The sequence below is a fragment of the Macaca fascicularis genome, chromosome 6, assembly GCF_037993035.2.
Source record: "Macaca fascicularis isolate 582-1 chromosome 6, T2T-MFA8v1.1".
Lineage (NCBI taxonomy): Eukaryota > Metazoa > Chordata > Mammalia > Primates > Cercopithecidae > Macaca > Macaca fascicularis.
In genome coordinates, this window is record NC_088380.1 from 61,620,802 (window position 1) to 61,634,679 (window position 13,878).

A 13,878-nucleotide genomic window follows, 5' to 3' on the forward strand; every position below is an offset into this window, starting at 1 on the left:
CTGTCAATGGACACTTGGGTCATTCCCATCTTTTGGCTATTGTGAATAATGCTGCTGTGAACATGGGTCTACAAATCTTTTTGCATTCCTGCTTTCAATTCTTTTGGGTATATACTCAGAAGTAAAATTGTTGGATCATGTGATAATTCCATTTTTAATTTTTGAAAGAACCACCATACTGTCTTCCAAACGGCTGCACCATTTTGTATTTCCACCAAAGTGCACAAGAGTCTCAATTTCCCCATTTCCTTGCTAACACTTATTATTTATTGTTTGGTTTTTAAAAAAATAATAGCCATCCTAATGAGGGTGAAGTGGTATTTCATTGTGGCTTTGATTTGCATTTCTCTAATATTAGTGACAGTGAGCATTTTTACATGTGCTTATTGGCTATAGGCATATCTTTCAAGAAATGTCTATTCAAATCCTTTGCCCATTTTTGAATTAAGTTGTTTGGCTTTTTGTTGCTGGGTTGTAGGAGTTCTTTATATATTCTGAATATTAAACCTTTATCAGGTATATGATTTGCAAATATTTTCTCTCATTCTGTGGGTTACCTTTTCATTCTGTTGATAGTTGATGACAAAGCTTTTAATTTTGATGTAGTCTAATTTGTCTATTTTTTCTTTTGTTGCCTGTGCATTTGATATCATAGTCAAGAAATCATTGCCAAATCCAGTGTCATGAAGATTTTCCATATGCTTTTTTCTATGAGTTTTACAGTTTTAGGTCTTATGTTTGGGTCTTTGATCCATTTTTAGTTAACTTTTATATATGGTGTAAAGTAAGGGTTCAAATACATTTTTTTCCATGTGGCTGTCCTGTTTTTCCAACATCATTCATTGAAAATACTATTGTCGTAGTCTGTTTCCTGCTGCTATAACACAATACTATAGACTGGGTAATTTATAAATAAACTTATTTGGTTCATGGTTCTTGAGGCTAGGAAGTCCAAGGGCATGGTGCCAACATGTGGTGAGGATGATCTCATGGCAGAAGGGTGAAAGGCAGAAGTGAGCATGTGAGACAGAAGAGGAAATCAGGCCAAACTCATTGTTTTTATCAGACACCCATGCCAGAGATCTCTAACGCACTCCTAATATAACAGTATTAATCAATTCATGAGAGCAGAGCCTTCATGCCCCAATCACCTCTAAAAGCACCACCTCTTAATACTGTTACAATGACAGTTAAATTTCAATACAACTTTCAGTGGGAACATTCAAGTCATAGCAACTATTCTTTCCCTATTGAATGGTCTTGGCACTCTTGTCGAAAATCAGTTGACCATAAATGTATGGGATTATTTCTGGACTTTCAGTTCTATTCTACTGATCTATATGTCTGTCTGTATGCCAGTACCACACTGTTTTCACTACTGTAGCTTTGTAGTAAGTTTTGAAATCAGGAAGTGTGAAACCTCCAACTGTTCTTTTTGAAGATTGTTTTAGCTATTTTGGGGTCTCTTGAAATTCAATATGCATATTAGGATGATTTTTCTATTTCTGTAGAAAACATCATTGGGATTTTGACAGAGATTATATTGAATCTGTAGATTGCTTTGTGTAGTATTGGCATCTTAATAATATTAAGTTTTCTAATTCATGAAACATAAAATGTCTTTCCATTTACTGGTGTTCTCTTTAATTTCTTTCAGCAATGCTTTGTAGTTTTCAGTGTACCTGTCTTTTATCTCCTTGGTTATTCCTAAGTATTTGATTCTTTCTCATACCATTGTAAATAGAATTGTTTTTCAAAGGGCTTTTATGCAAACAATTTTATGGTTAAATTGCTCTATGAGACTCCCATAGTTAGAAATAGCAGTGGGTGAGAGTGAGAGAGACAGGTATTTTAATTATTATTAGAGTTTATAAAAATGGACTGGGTCATCTCAAGAAATAGTGAACTTCCTGTCACTGAAGATGACCTCTCTTGGCTAGATGGCCACCAAACCTGTTTAGAAGGAATTTGGACACAGAGTGAAGCACAGGGTAGGGGGAAAAGGAAGACGTGTGGAGCAGAATAGCATGTACTTCACAATTCCTTCTGGCTCTGCAATGTACACTAAACCACAGCACAACGAGGAAATAGGAAAAGAAGGAGCTTCCCTAGGGGTTGTTTAGAAAGAGCCAATCTAAGTTGCGGTCAAGGCAAATAATTGGTCACAAACTTAGAAACTGTTCAGAAAATTTCTGGAGAAATGAGGAAGCATGATGTAGAAATAACAAGTACAAAGATGAGGATGACTGACGGTCCTAATAGAATCTAAAATGAGGGCAGGAAAGTTTTTTTCTACTGACAGTCAGAAGCCCACTTATTAAGATATCTAAAAGATCTACATAAACAATACCTCAGTCCTTCCATGTCTCCTTCCTATCACTCCTCTCTCTCTCTCTCTCTCTTTCTCATCTATTCATCATCTATCTTTCTTTCCACATGGCTTACATGAGGAGCATGTTTTGAATGATCTTGCCTCTCTAACTGCTTTAAACAGATAGACTTCTATATGGGTGCATAAAGAGAGATTTCAGAATACACACAGGGTGAGAGATTCTGAGGACAGAAAATGGAAGAAACATGAACAAATAGGAAGAAAGAAGCATGTGAAGACATGCAGATTGTATTTTATTTAAAACTCTGCTGCCGCTGCCGGAGAATGATCTGGGTGGCAGCTAGCAGCCTCGGCAAGGGGCCAGGAGCCACTTCTGAGGGTGCCCAGAGAAGCAAAGGTCGCCAGTCCTGTGTCGTCGCCCTCTCTGCCCCCCAGGAGGGGCAAGAGGGAGCCGGGGCTGATGTCAGAAATACACTTTTGGAGATGGCCTCTAAATCCTGGCTGAATTTTTTTACCTTCCTCTATGGATCAGCAATAGGATTTCTTTTATGTTCTCAGCTATTTAGTATTTTGTTGGGAGAAGAGGGTGACACCCAGTCTGATGTTCTTCATAATGATCCTCATGCGAGGCATTCAGATGATAATGGACAGAATCATCTAGAAGGACAAATGAACTTCAATGCAGATTCTAGCCAACGTAAAGATGAGAACATAGACATCACTGAAAACCTCTATCAGCAAGTTAAAATTCTTTGCTGGGTTATGACAGGCCCTCAAAACCTAGAGAAAAAGGCCAAACGTGTCAAAGTTACCTGGGTCCAGCATAGTCACAAAGTGTTTTTTATGAGTTCAGAAGAAAATAAAGACTTCCCTGCTGTGGGATTGAAAACCAAAGAAGGCAGAGATCAGCTTTACTGGAAAACAATTAAACCTTTTCAGTATGTTCATGAACATCATTTAGAAGACGTTGATTGGTTTTTGAAAGCAGATGATGATACATATTTCGTACTAGACAATTTGAGATGGCTTCTTTCAAAATATGATTCTAAAGAACCCATTTACTGTGGAAGAAGATTTAAACCCTTTGTAAAACAGGGCTATATGAGTGGAGGAGCAGCATATTTACTAAGCAAAGAAGGCTTGAAGAGATTTGTTGATGCATTTAAAACAGACAAGTGTACACATAATTTCTCCATTGAAGACTTAGCACTGGGAAGATGCATGGAAATTATAAATGTAGAAGCAGGAGATTCCAGAGATGCCATTGGAAAAAAACCTTTTCATCCCTTTGTGCCAGAACACCACTTAATAAAGGTTATCTACTTAGAACCTTTTGGTACAGGAATTACAACTATTATCCTCCTGTAGAGGGTCCTGGTTGCTGTTCTGATCTTGCAGATTCTTTTCACTATGTTGATTTTTACAACTGGGTATGTGTTAGAATACCTCATTTATCATCTTCGTCCGTATATTTATTTATACAGATATCAAGCTACCTTACCTGAAAATATACTAAAGGAAATTAGTCAAGCAAACAAAAATGAAGGCACAAAAGTGAAGTTAGGAGACCCTTGAAAGAAAATCACGAATGAACAAAGGTAAAATGTCTAGCATTGCACTGAAGGACTTCTGCATTTCTGACATAGAACACTGGAATCCCAGGGAGGAATTCTAAGTGAACATTCCATATAGAAACCTTTCACATGAATGACTATAAACTGAAGCTTTAAATGACCTGCGAAGTCTGTTAAAATGTGTTTTGACACAGTAATATAAAAATATATCTATATATATAAGAAGAAATTGTGTTTTTAAAATGGTGGCCAGGTAGAGGAACTAGAAAAGAGATTTTGTTGTCTATTTTTGACCATCTGTATTATTGTCACTAAGAAACTAAAACAGTTGAATTTGCTAAAACTACACTGTGCTATGTTAGTAATAAACAGATCTGCCTTAAAGAAAATTTTAGAAAGAAATATTGTTGCTCAGTGTTATTAATACAGCTCAAGAGTTGAGTTTATATTTGCAGTATGATATACATGATCCAACCCCTCCCAACACATACAGTTTTTGTCTAATGAAAATTTTGCTGTGATTATTTATAATTGGCAGTTTTTCTTCCAAAAGAAGCTAAAATAAGACTGGCATTTATCCTGAAGTGCCTTAATAAAACCGTACTTTAAAATTATATGGGCCTTGACTATATTATATATTTGATTCGAATTAGTAATCCTTTATGGAATCTCTGTTGGTTCTCTTCTAAATATGTTTACCCACCCTTGAATACAATTCTCCACTATTAATATTAATTTACTCATAGCATTCATAGCATTCTGTAAACATGTATTTTATAATATTTGTTCCCAAATTTACCCATTGTTAATTATGGGTAACTAATAATAAATTTAATGCTATTTGAGGATGCTTTTCTTATATCAGTGCCACTCTCAGGGATTACTAAGTGACATTTTAAATTGATTATTTTAAACTCTTTCTAACTACATAGTTTTGATTTCTTTCATTCTCATCCTGTTGAGAGATGAGAACGTGTTTGTGCTTTTCATAACTTGCTTAAAGCAGAGTTATAACATTCATTTTTAGGATCCAAGGTGGCTATTAGTTACACTGGCAAGATTATTTTGAATGCAAGGTTTTGAAAAGAATTAATTAAAAACAATAGAAAACGCAGAGTACTTAAACAAAAACGTTATATATTGAAAGAGTAGATACTTAACTTACAAATAACAGTCTGAAAGTTGATGCTGACTTACTATTTTGGGATAATTGTCTTGCCAGTGGATAATTCTAACAACGACCTATTCAAGGCTGTCATCAAAAACATTCACAAATGTTTCATTCTATTTTTAGTGACTCTCTGTTTAAAGAGTTTCTGAAAGAAAATTTGTATTTTTATTATCTTTAGCAAGACTGAGTGTGTCATAACAGAATATTTTACAGACTTTCTATGAGATTATTTTTAATGGCACAAAAGATTTACATTTTCCTTATGTTTATCATTATGCCAATTTTACATGACTGTCGTGCCACTGACTCTGCTGTCTAGCTAAATAATTTCTTTTTTTGGAGACAGTCTCACTGTCCCCGAGGCTGGAGTGCAGTGGCATGATCTCTGCTCACTGCAACCTCTGCCTCCCGGGTTCAAGCGATTCTCCTGCCTCAGCCTCCCGAATAGCTGGGATTACAGGTGTGTGCCACCACGCCCGGCCAATTTTTGTATTTTTAGTAGAGATGGGGTTTTGCCATGTTAGCCAGGCTGGTCTTGAACTCCTGACCTCAGGTGATCTACCTGCCTCCACCTCCCAAAGTGCTGGGATTACAGGTGTGAGCCACAGCACCTGGCTAGCTAAATAATTTCTATTTATTGTGCCAAAACATGTCACAATCATGACTCCTCGAATGGTATATTTGAGAGGATATTGTTCTCGTTGGCTAACCATTGATTACTCTGTCCACATAGTGAAAACATGCACCAATTTTTACCTATTATCATGGTAGTATTATCTGCCAAAATTTTGAGGCATTCATTTTATTCTTTGAACAACTCTTCACAATAGTGTGGACATGAATTTTCATATGTGTTACTTGACTAGAAGTATAAATGGTTTACTATAAATATCCAAAAACCTTAAGATTTACTCACAAGAAATGAATGTTGTGATGAATCCTGGGTTCTAGAGTCAGACTTACTCAGGTTTAAATTCTTGCTCCAACACTTACTGTTTTTGTAACCTTGAGCAATTTTATTTAATCTCTCTGTGTCTCAATTTTCTCATCTGTCAATTAGGGATGATAGTACTACCTACCTCACAGGATTTTTATGAGGATTAAATAAATGTAAGGTTCTTAGAACACTATCTGTCCCAGAATAGGGAGCAATGAATACAAGATTGTATTATTATTCTATTACCTTGGAGTGTAACTATTGCATTTAAGTGAATAAAAAATTTGCTTTGACCAGATACTGAAGGAAATATTTCATACATTTCTTAATAAGTAATAGCTAGTATTTATCGAGTGCCTACTGTGTGCTAACTATTGTGCTTACTCTGTGTATAATAGTGTTAATCCTCAAAATTTGGGTGTTATTCCCATGTTATAGATAAGGAAACTGAGGCTTGGAGAATTAAAGTTACTTTGTCACTGTCACAAAGCTAGTAAGTAACAGAGGCAGGATTTATATTCAAACCCTGTGTGTTCATTTGAACTGTATCAGGCTTGGGGTTAGTCGAACATTATTTCCATTTTTATTTATATGATATATGACAACTGATACATTGGCCAGTAATAGGCAAATTAACCCAGTCAAATTGTCATAGTGATTCTTAAACTGTGGTTTGCACACTTGCCTAGGACAAAATGCCGATCTGAAGACCCCAATCTCAGAAATTCTAATTTAAGCATGGGGCCCAAAGGTATGCATTCTTACCAGATGCCCTAGGGCAGTGATTGTCAAAAGTGTGGTCCCAACAAAAAGCATCAACATCACCTGGGAACATGTTGGAAATGCAACCTCTCTTAGGGTCCCATCTCAGATCTACTAAATCAGATACTCTAGGAGCAGGGGCAGGGGCTAGCAGTTGTGTTTAAGCAAACTGCAGGTGTCTTTATCATCCTAGTTTGAGAACCACTGCCAACACCTACATGATTTTGGTACAAATAGTGTTTGAAACACACTGAAGATTACTGCTCCATTATTAAGACATTTTTTCAAAGAGCATGTTTTAAATCAGTATAGTGCAGGATCACGTAATATTAAATATAAAGATAATTTAAAGGGTCATTGGATCATTCATATGGCCAAATTTTTAGCTTCTCCAAAGTGGCTAATATCAGGGACCACGATAAAATCTGTAATTCTCTAAGTTTCGTAATTTTATATTGAGGCAGGAAGGGTTAATCAAGTACTAATAAGTACATAATTTATTTAAAACATACATAAAATAAGTGTCATCAAAAAGGTCTACAATTGTTGGTAAAAAGAATTTAAATTGAAGTAGTAAATGCTATTTTATAATATAGAGAGCATTTTTCTGCCAATTCTTTCTGGTTTGTGTGACCTAATAAAGCAAAAACAAAAACAAAAACAGTTCTCCAAGTATTCTGTAGAGCACATAAAACCAGATTTCATGATGATGATGTATTCACTATCTTTTAGATTAAGATCTTCGTTACTTAGATAAATTGTTTTAGTATGGTTTTAACACATAAGGCTTTTGATGTCTTATGTTCTCTAACGATGGTATGCTTGTATTTTCTAGTGGAAAGTTCATAGATAAAGCAGATTTTTGTCCCAGTTTGTTTTCAAATATCATACATTTCAGAGGAGTTTTTCTTACTGTAATGATATATTAAAATAAACCACTGATTGACTTTTATTATTATTTGAATATGGAATTGGACTTGAGCATTAATTTGCTAACTGGTTATTTTCACAATTGTTTTCTTGAGTATTAATTTTTCACTTCTTTGAGACTGTCAAACCATAGTTATTACCAGATTGATGCACTATTGTACTTGAAAGAATCACTTGATTGATTAAAGTATATCTAGCATTTTATTCTCCATTTGTTTTCAGTTCATAAGACTATTATCTTTGACAGTTTCTGCTTTGTATTTATTGCCCTTCTTTATTTGCTTTATTACTAATTCCCATTTTCTAGTTACTCTTAAATGCTGCTTTCACAGGGTTAATTTGGCTGTTAATAGTGATTAAAATTTTTATTACTTAATTGATAATTTTAAATCTATGAACTGGGTTTCCCTATGAGATTGAAAGTGAAAGTCTAAGAATAATGCCTGCTGGCTCTCAAGATAGTTGCCCTACTTAAAAATCTAGAATTTTAAATTAATTCAACATCTACAATTATTATTACTTTTTTTGTTTTTTTGAGACGGAGTTTCACTCTTGTTACCCAGGCTGGAGTGCAATGGCATGATCCTGGCTCACCGCAACCTCCGCCTCCCTGGTTCAAGCAATGCTCCTGCCTCAGTCTCCCGAGTAGCTGGGATTACAGGCATGCACCACCACGCCCAGCTTATTTTGTATTTTTAGTAGAGATGGGGTTTCACCATTTTGGTCAGACTGGTCTTGAACTCCCAACCTCAGGTGATCCGCCTGCCTCAGCCTCCCAAAGTGCTGGGATTATAGGCGTGAGCCACCGGGCCCGGCCACATCTACAATTATTAAAGGAAGTAAAGTTATTTGGATTTTTCCACTCACCCTTTTTTCAAAAACAAAAAACCCCAAAACCCATTTGCTTTATTTTTCTACTTTATAGTAGGCCTAACAGAAACATACTGAAGCAATCTGGGAGACAACTTGTGGTAGATCCTATGCTAAATGTTAATGTTACCTCTGTTGATTTAAAAACAGTGTCTAGGGGCCGGGTGCGGTGACTCACGCCTGTAATCCCAGCACTTTGGGAGGCTGAGGCTGGCGGATCACGAGGTCAAGAGATTGGGACCATCCTGGCTAACACAGTGAAACCCCGCCTCTACTAAAAATACAAAAAATTTAGCCGGGCGTGGTGGTGGGTGCCTGTAGTCCCAGCTACTTGGGAGGCTAAGGCAAGAGAAAGGCCTGAACTGGTAAGGCGGAGCTTGCCGTGAGCCGAGATCACGCCACTGCACTCCAGCCTGGGCGACAGAGTGAGACTCCGTCTCAAAAATAAACAAACAAAAAACCCCCAAAAACCTAAACATGTGTTTATATGTAAGAGTTGAAATAACAATTTTAACAAAGGGTGGAATAAAGAATTTTACAAATTCTCTCTAGAGAAACCAACTCTAAAGTTTTAGAGTTGAATTGTTCTCTATTTCAATTCCCTTACCTCTCTAGTTTTCAGTTTATGTTAGTTAAGTTTTAATAACTTTGCAGGGCCCAGCAAATTAATAATCTACACGAAGTATTTTATTAGAGGGAAACTAATCTTACTGCTAAGCAGTGTGTTGTACTACATAGTGAATGTTTGTATTTTGGAATTTAAAAATTATTTAAGGTAATGGTGCTATGAATGGTTTAAAAATGTCTGGTGACTTGCTTATTTTAAGTGATCACCATTAAGTCAGAAAAATATATTTTTAAATGTTTCTTAAAGTGGCTTTTGAACATTTTTCAACAGTGGATTTAAATAATGCATAAAATAAATTGCCATGTTCAACGTTAAAAAAAAAAAACAGAAAAACCTTAGGTGTGGCCTGGTATGGTGACTCATAGCAGGAGGCGGAGGTGGGCGGGGCGCGGTAGCTCACGCCTGTAATCCCAGCACTTTGGGAGGCCGAGGCAGGCGGATCACAAGGTCAGTTGAGAACAAGACCATCCTGGCTAACACAGTGAAACCCCGCCTCTACTAAAAATACAAAAAAATTAGCCAGGCGTGGTGGGGGGCGCCTGTAGTCCCAGCTACTCGGGAGGCGGAGGCAGGAGAATGGCGTGAACTGGGGAGGCGGAGCTTGCGGTGAGCCGAGATCGCGCCACTGCATTCCAACCTGGGCGACAGAGTGCGACAGCGTCTCAAAAAAAAAAAAAAAAAAAAAAAAAAGAGGCCGAGGTGAGAGGATTACTTGAGACCAGTAGTTGCAGACCAGCCTGAACAACATAGCAAGACCTCATCTCTACAATTGTGTTTTAATTGTAGTATATATATACATGAAATGTGTAAAAGTCTGTAAAAGCCTGGAAGAATGTGCATCAAAAAGTCAATAGAGATAATCTTTTGGATATTCTTCAGAACTTTCTATATTTATCAAATTCTCTATAATGAATGTATGTTCTTTTATACCTGTCAAAATAAACCAAGTTTTTTTTCCTTACATGGTGAGAGAGAAGTCAGGCGTACTAGCTTTAATAATACTAATACTAAGGGGGTACACAGAGCCTAGCATGTCTATAAAACTAAGAAAACAAGTCCTTGCTGTTTGATAACATCCTAAAAAAGAAAAAAGTATGTATTTTGCGAATTCTGACCTTTATAAATACTCTAGTAGGGTTTTTTTTTAAAACAAAGGTATATATTTAAATTTTTATTAATTTTTACCTAAAAATTGGAAGGATAGACAGTCTTAAGATCATTTCTTTCCTTCATTTTTCATGGTCACAAAACCTAACTGATTTCTGGATGTATCATAAATTATCCAATGTCAGGGGCTTAGCATTAATACTGTCAGACATGTAATAGGCTATTAAAAATGTTTTAGATTAGAGGGCCTTCGTTAGAGTATCTCAGATTTTACAAAAAGGTTCCTTTTTTAGAGCTTCACATGGTGGATCTGTCCTTGGGTTATTATGGAGTTCTTTGGGAAAGCCCTTGACTGCATCGGTTACTGGGCCCATTTTGTTGAAATTAACCAGAAGTTAGCTTGACACTTGTTCTGCCTGAGCTGTGACCCTTTTGCAAAAGGACCAAAAATTGCATTGCAACTTCAAGAGTTCAGACCAGAGTAATTTGGGGAGGCTTTCTTTGGTTTATTCTATTCAGAGGATTCTTGGGTGACTAAACACATCCTAGGGTCACCAGTGATGTCTGGATTCATTTTGGACAACCACAGAGGACTCTGCAGATCTTTCTTAGATTGTTCCTTGAAATAGAATTGATTGCCTCGAAGAACTCATTCATTCATTTACTCATCTACCACAGGCTAGTAAAATTGTAGTTACAAAGGCTGTAGAGTTTCTGTCCCTAAGAAAGACATGTCCTAGTGGGAAGACGAATGTCTTATTTATGATTGAGACATACTGGAGATATTATGGCAGGACAGGGGAAGAATCACTTCAATGAACAGTTTCCTGGGCATTCCCCTAATTTCCTCTCTCCTTATGCAGGATTATCCTGAATGCTTCGAAGAAATTGCATTCTTGGGGGTACCCAGAATGACCTATCCACAAAGTGGCCAGTCTTTCCGCCTTTAAGGAGCATGCCAGGCCTTAACACTGCACCATGATGGCTCCATGGGACAACATTGCCACCCACTGGTAATGAAGAGTCTCTGTGGACCTTCACCTGGGTCCCGAGTCAATCTGGAACTCTTTGACCATGCAAGAACAAGTTAAAGGTCATTGATACAGCCAACTGGCATTGAAACAAAATTAGTCTCATGTGACTCTTTTCGAATATATCAGGTGATGCAAAGCGTACATATAGAAAAATGGTAAGAGCACAGGCTCTGGGGCCTCACCTCTAGAGTTTGATTCTGGCACTGCCACTTACCTGCTAGCTATCTGACCTTAGGCGAGTTGCTTAACATCTCTATGTCCATTCTTCACTTGCCAAACGAGTAAGAATACTGCCTCCCTGTTAGGGCTGTTCTGAGAGCTAAATGAATTAATTCATATGATGTGCTTAAAGCAGTGCCTGGCCCAGAGCAAATATTCAAAGTGTGTTAATTAGTGGGGTGATTCCTCAAAGACCAAGAGGCAGAAATACCATTTGATCCAGCAATCCCATTACTAGGTATATACCCCAAGGAATATAAATCATTCTATTATAAAGATACTTGCATGCATATCACAATAGCAGCACTATTCACTATTAGCAAAAACTTGGAATCAACCTAAATGCCCCGTCAATGATAAACTGGATAGAGAAAATGTGATACATATGCACCACGGAATACTATGCAGCCATAAAAAAGAACAAGGTCATGTCCTTTGCAGGGACATGGATGGAGTTGGAAGCCATTATCCTCAGCAAACTAATGCAGGAACAGAAAACCAAACACCACCTGTTCTCACTGATAAGTGGGAGCTGAATGATGGGAACACATGGACACATGGAGGGGAACAACACACACTGGAGCCAGTCAGAGGCGGTGGTGTGGGGAGAGGGGGAGCATCAGGAAGAAGAGGTCATGGATGCTGGGTTTAATATTTAGGTGATGGGATGATCTGTGCAGCAAACAACCATGGCACACATTTACCTATGTAACAAACCTGCACATCCTACACATGTACCCCTGGACTTAAAATAAAAGTTAAAGAAAAAAAAACAAAGTCTGTCTGTTGTTATTATTATTCAAATTACTACTTTGACATAGATAGGCACTTGTGCCTTCTTGCCCTTAAACGAGACCCTTTGCCTTGCGCAGCAGGCTGTAGGAATTTTGTGAGCAGAAACATTTTTACCAGGTCTCACGTCTTCTCCAGTCCCTCAGGGTGTACTGCCTGAGATGATAAGAGTGTTTTAGAAAGTGTCAGTCACATGAGAAGAAGAAAGTTTCTTTCTAACATTTTAAAGGGAAAAATCGCTCCAGGCTTTCCACATGTACCAGCTGAGGGAACAAACATGCAAAGTGACCTTCATACCCTGGGAGTGGAAAAGAAGAGATTTCATTCTGTGGGGAGGAAGTCTTGCAACAATATTATCTCAAGGGTAAATATCTGGCTGCAATCAGATCTTTCTTCCGTAACCAAATTTGTGATGCAGCACATGTTGTGTTTCTTTGAATGTTAGCATCTCTGTGCTCTTGTGGGGGTAGGTTTTCTGAGCTGTGAAGGGCATTTCACGTTGAGCGTCTCTCCTGCACGAAGAGGACCTGGGGAATGGAATTTTCTGTTTTAAGGAGGGTGTCTGTGTTGAAATTCAGTAAAGATGCCTCTCAGAATGCACTTTTATAGAATGCATCTTTATTTTAATAATTTTTTTTCTTTTTTTTCTTTTTTTTCTTGAGACGGAGTCTCGCTCTGTTGCCCATGCTGGAGTGCAGTGGCCGGATCTCAGCTCACTGCAAGCTCCGCCTCCCGGGTTCACGCCATTCTCCTGCCTCAGCCTCCCGAGTAGCTGGGACTACAGGCGCCCGCCACCTCGCCCGGCTAGTTTTTTGTATTTTTTAGTAGAAACGGGGTTTCACCGTGTTAGCCAGGATGGTCTCGATCTCCTGACCTTGTGATCCGCTCGTCTCGGCCTCCCAAAGTGCTGGGATTACAGGCTTGAGCCACTGCACCCGGCCTATTTTAATAATATTAAATCTTAAAAAATCTCAATATTTATGTATAGGACCTTTACGATGGGGGCAATATACACATTTATTGATCAATTTAATATACATGTTCTGCTCAGATGAGCTTTCTCACCCACTGGGGTTTTGTGGAAACTTTTCTGATGTTAAAATATTATGTCAGGAAGTACTTTGGTAATTAGGCAGTGATATGGTCTGGCTGTGTGTCCCCACCCAAATCTCATCTTGAATTGTAATCCGAATTGTAATCTCCACATGTTGGTGGAGACCTCGTGGAGGGTAATTAGATCATGGGGGTGGTTCCCCCATGCTGCTGTTCTCACGATAGTGAGTTCTCACGAGAGCTGATGGTTTTATAAGGGGATTTTCCCCCTTTGCTTGGCACTTCTCCTTCCTGCTGCCATGTGAAGAAGGATGCATTTGCTGTTTCTTCTGCCGTGATTGTAAGTTTCCTGAGGCCTCCCCAACCCTGCAGAACTGTGAGTCTTATTTTTCGTTTATAATTACCCAGTCTTGGGCAGTTTTTTTGTAGCAGCATGAGAATGGACTAATACAGGCAGATAGAAATCTTT

At 37.9% G+C, this 13,878-nt stretch overlaps 1 protein-coding gene and 1 pseudogene across 2 annotated transcripts in view; one reads left to right on the forward strand and one right to left on the reverse strand.

Annotated features, from left to right (window-relative positions):
* The window catches only part of ANKRD55 (ankyrin repeat domain 55), a 138,507-nt gene that overhangs the window by 100,424 nt on the left and 24,205 nt on the right, over positions 1-13,878 (reverse strand). The gene's annotated exons all lie outside the window — the stretch shown is intronic.
* On the forward strand, positions 2,630-4,260 carry LOC107129988 (glycoprotein-N-acetylgalactosamine 3-beta-galactosyltransferase 1 pseudogene; annotated as a pseudogene).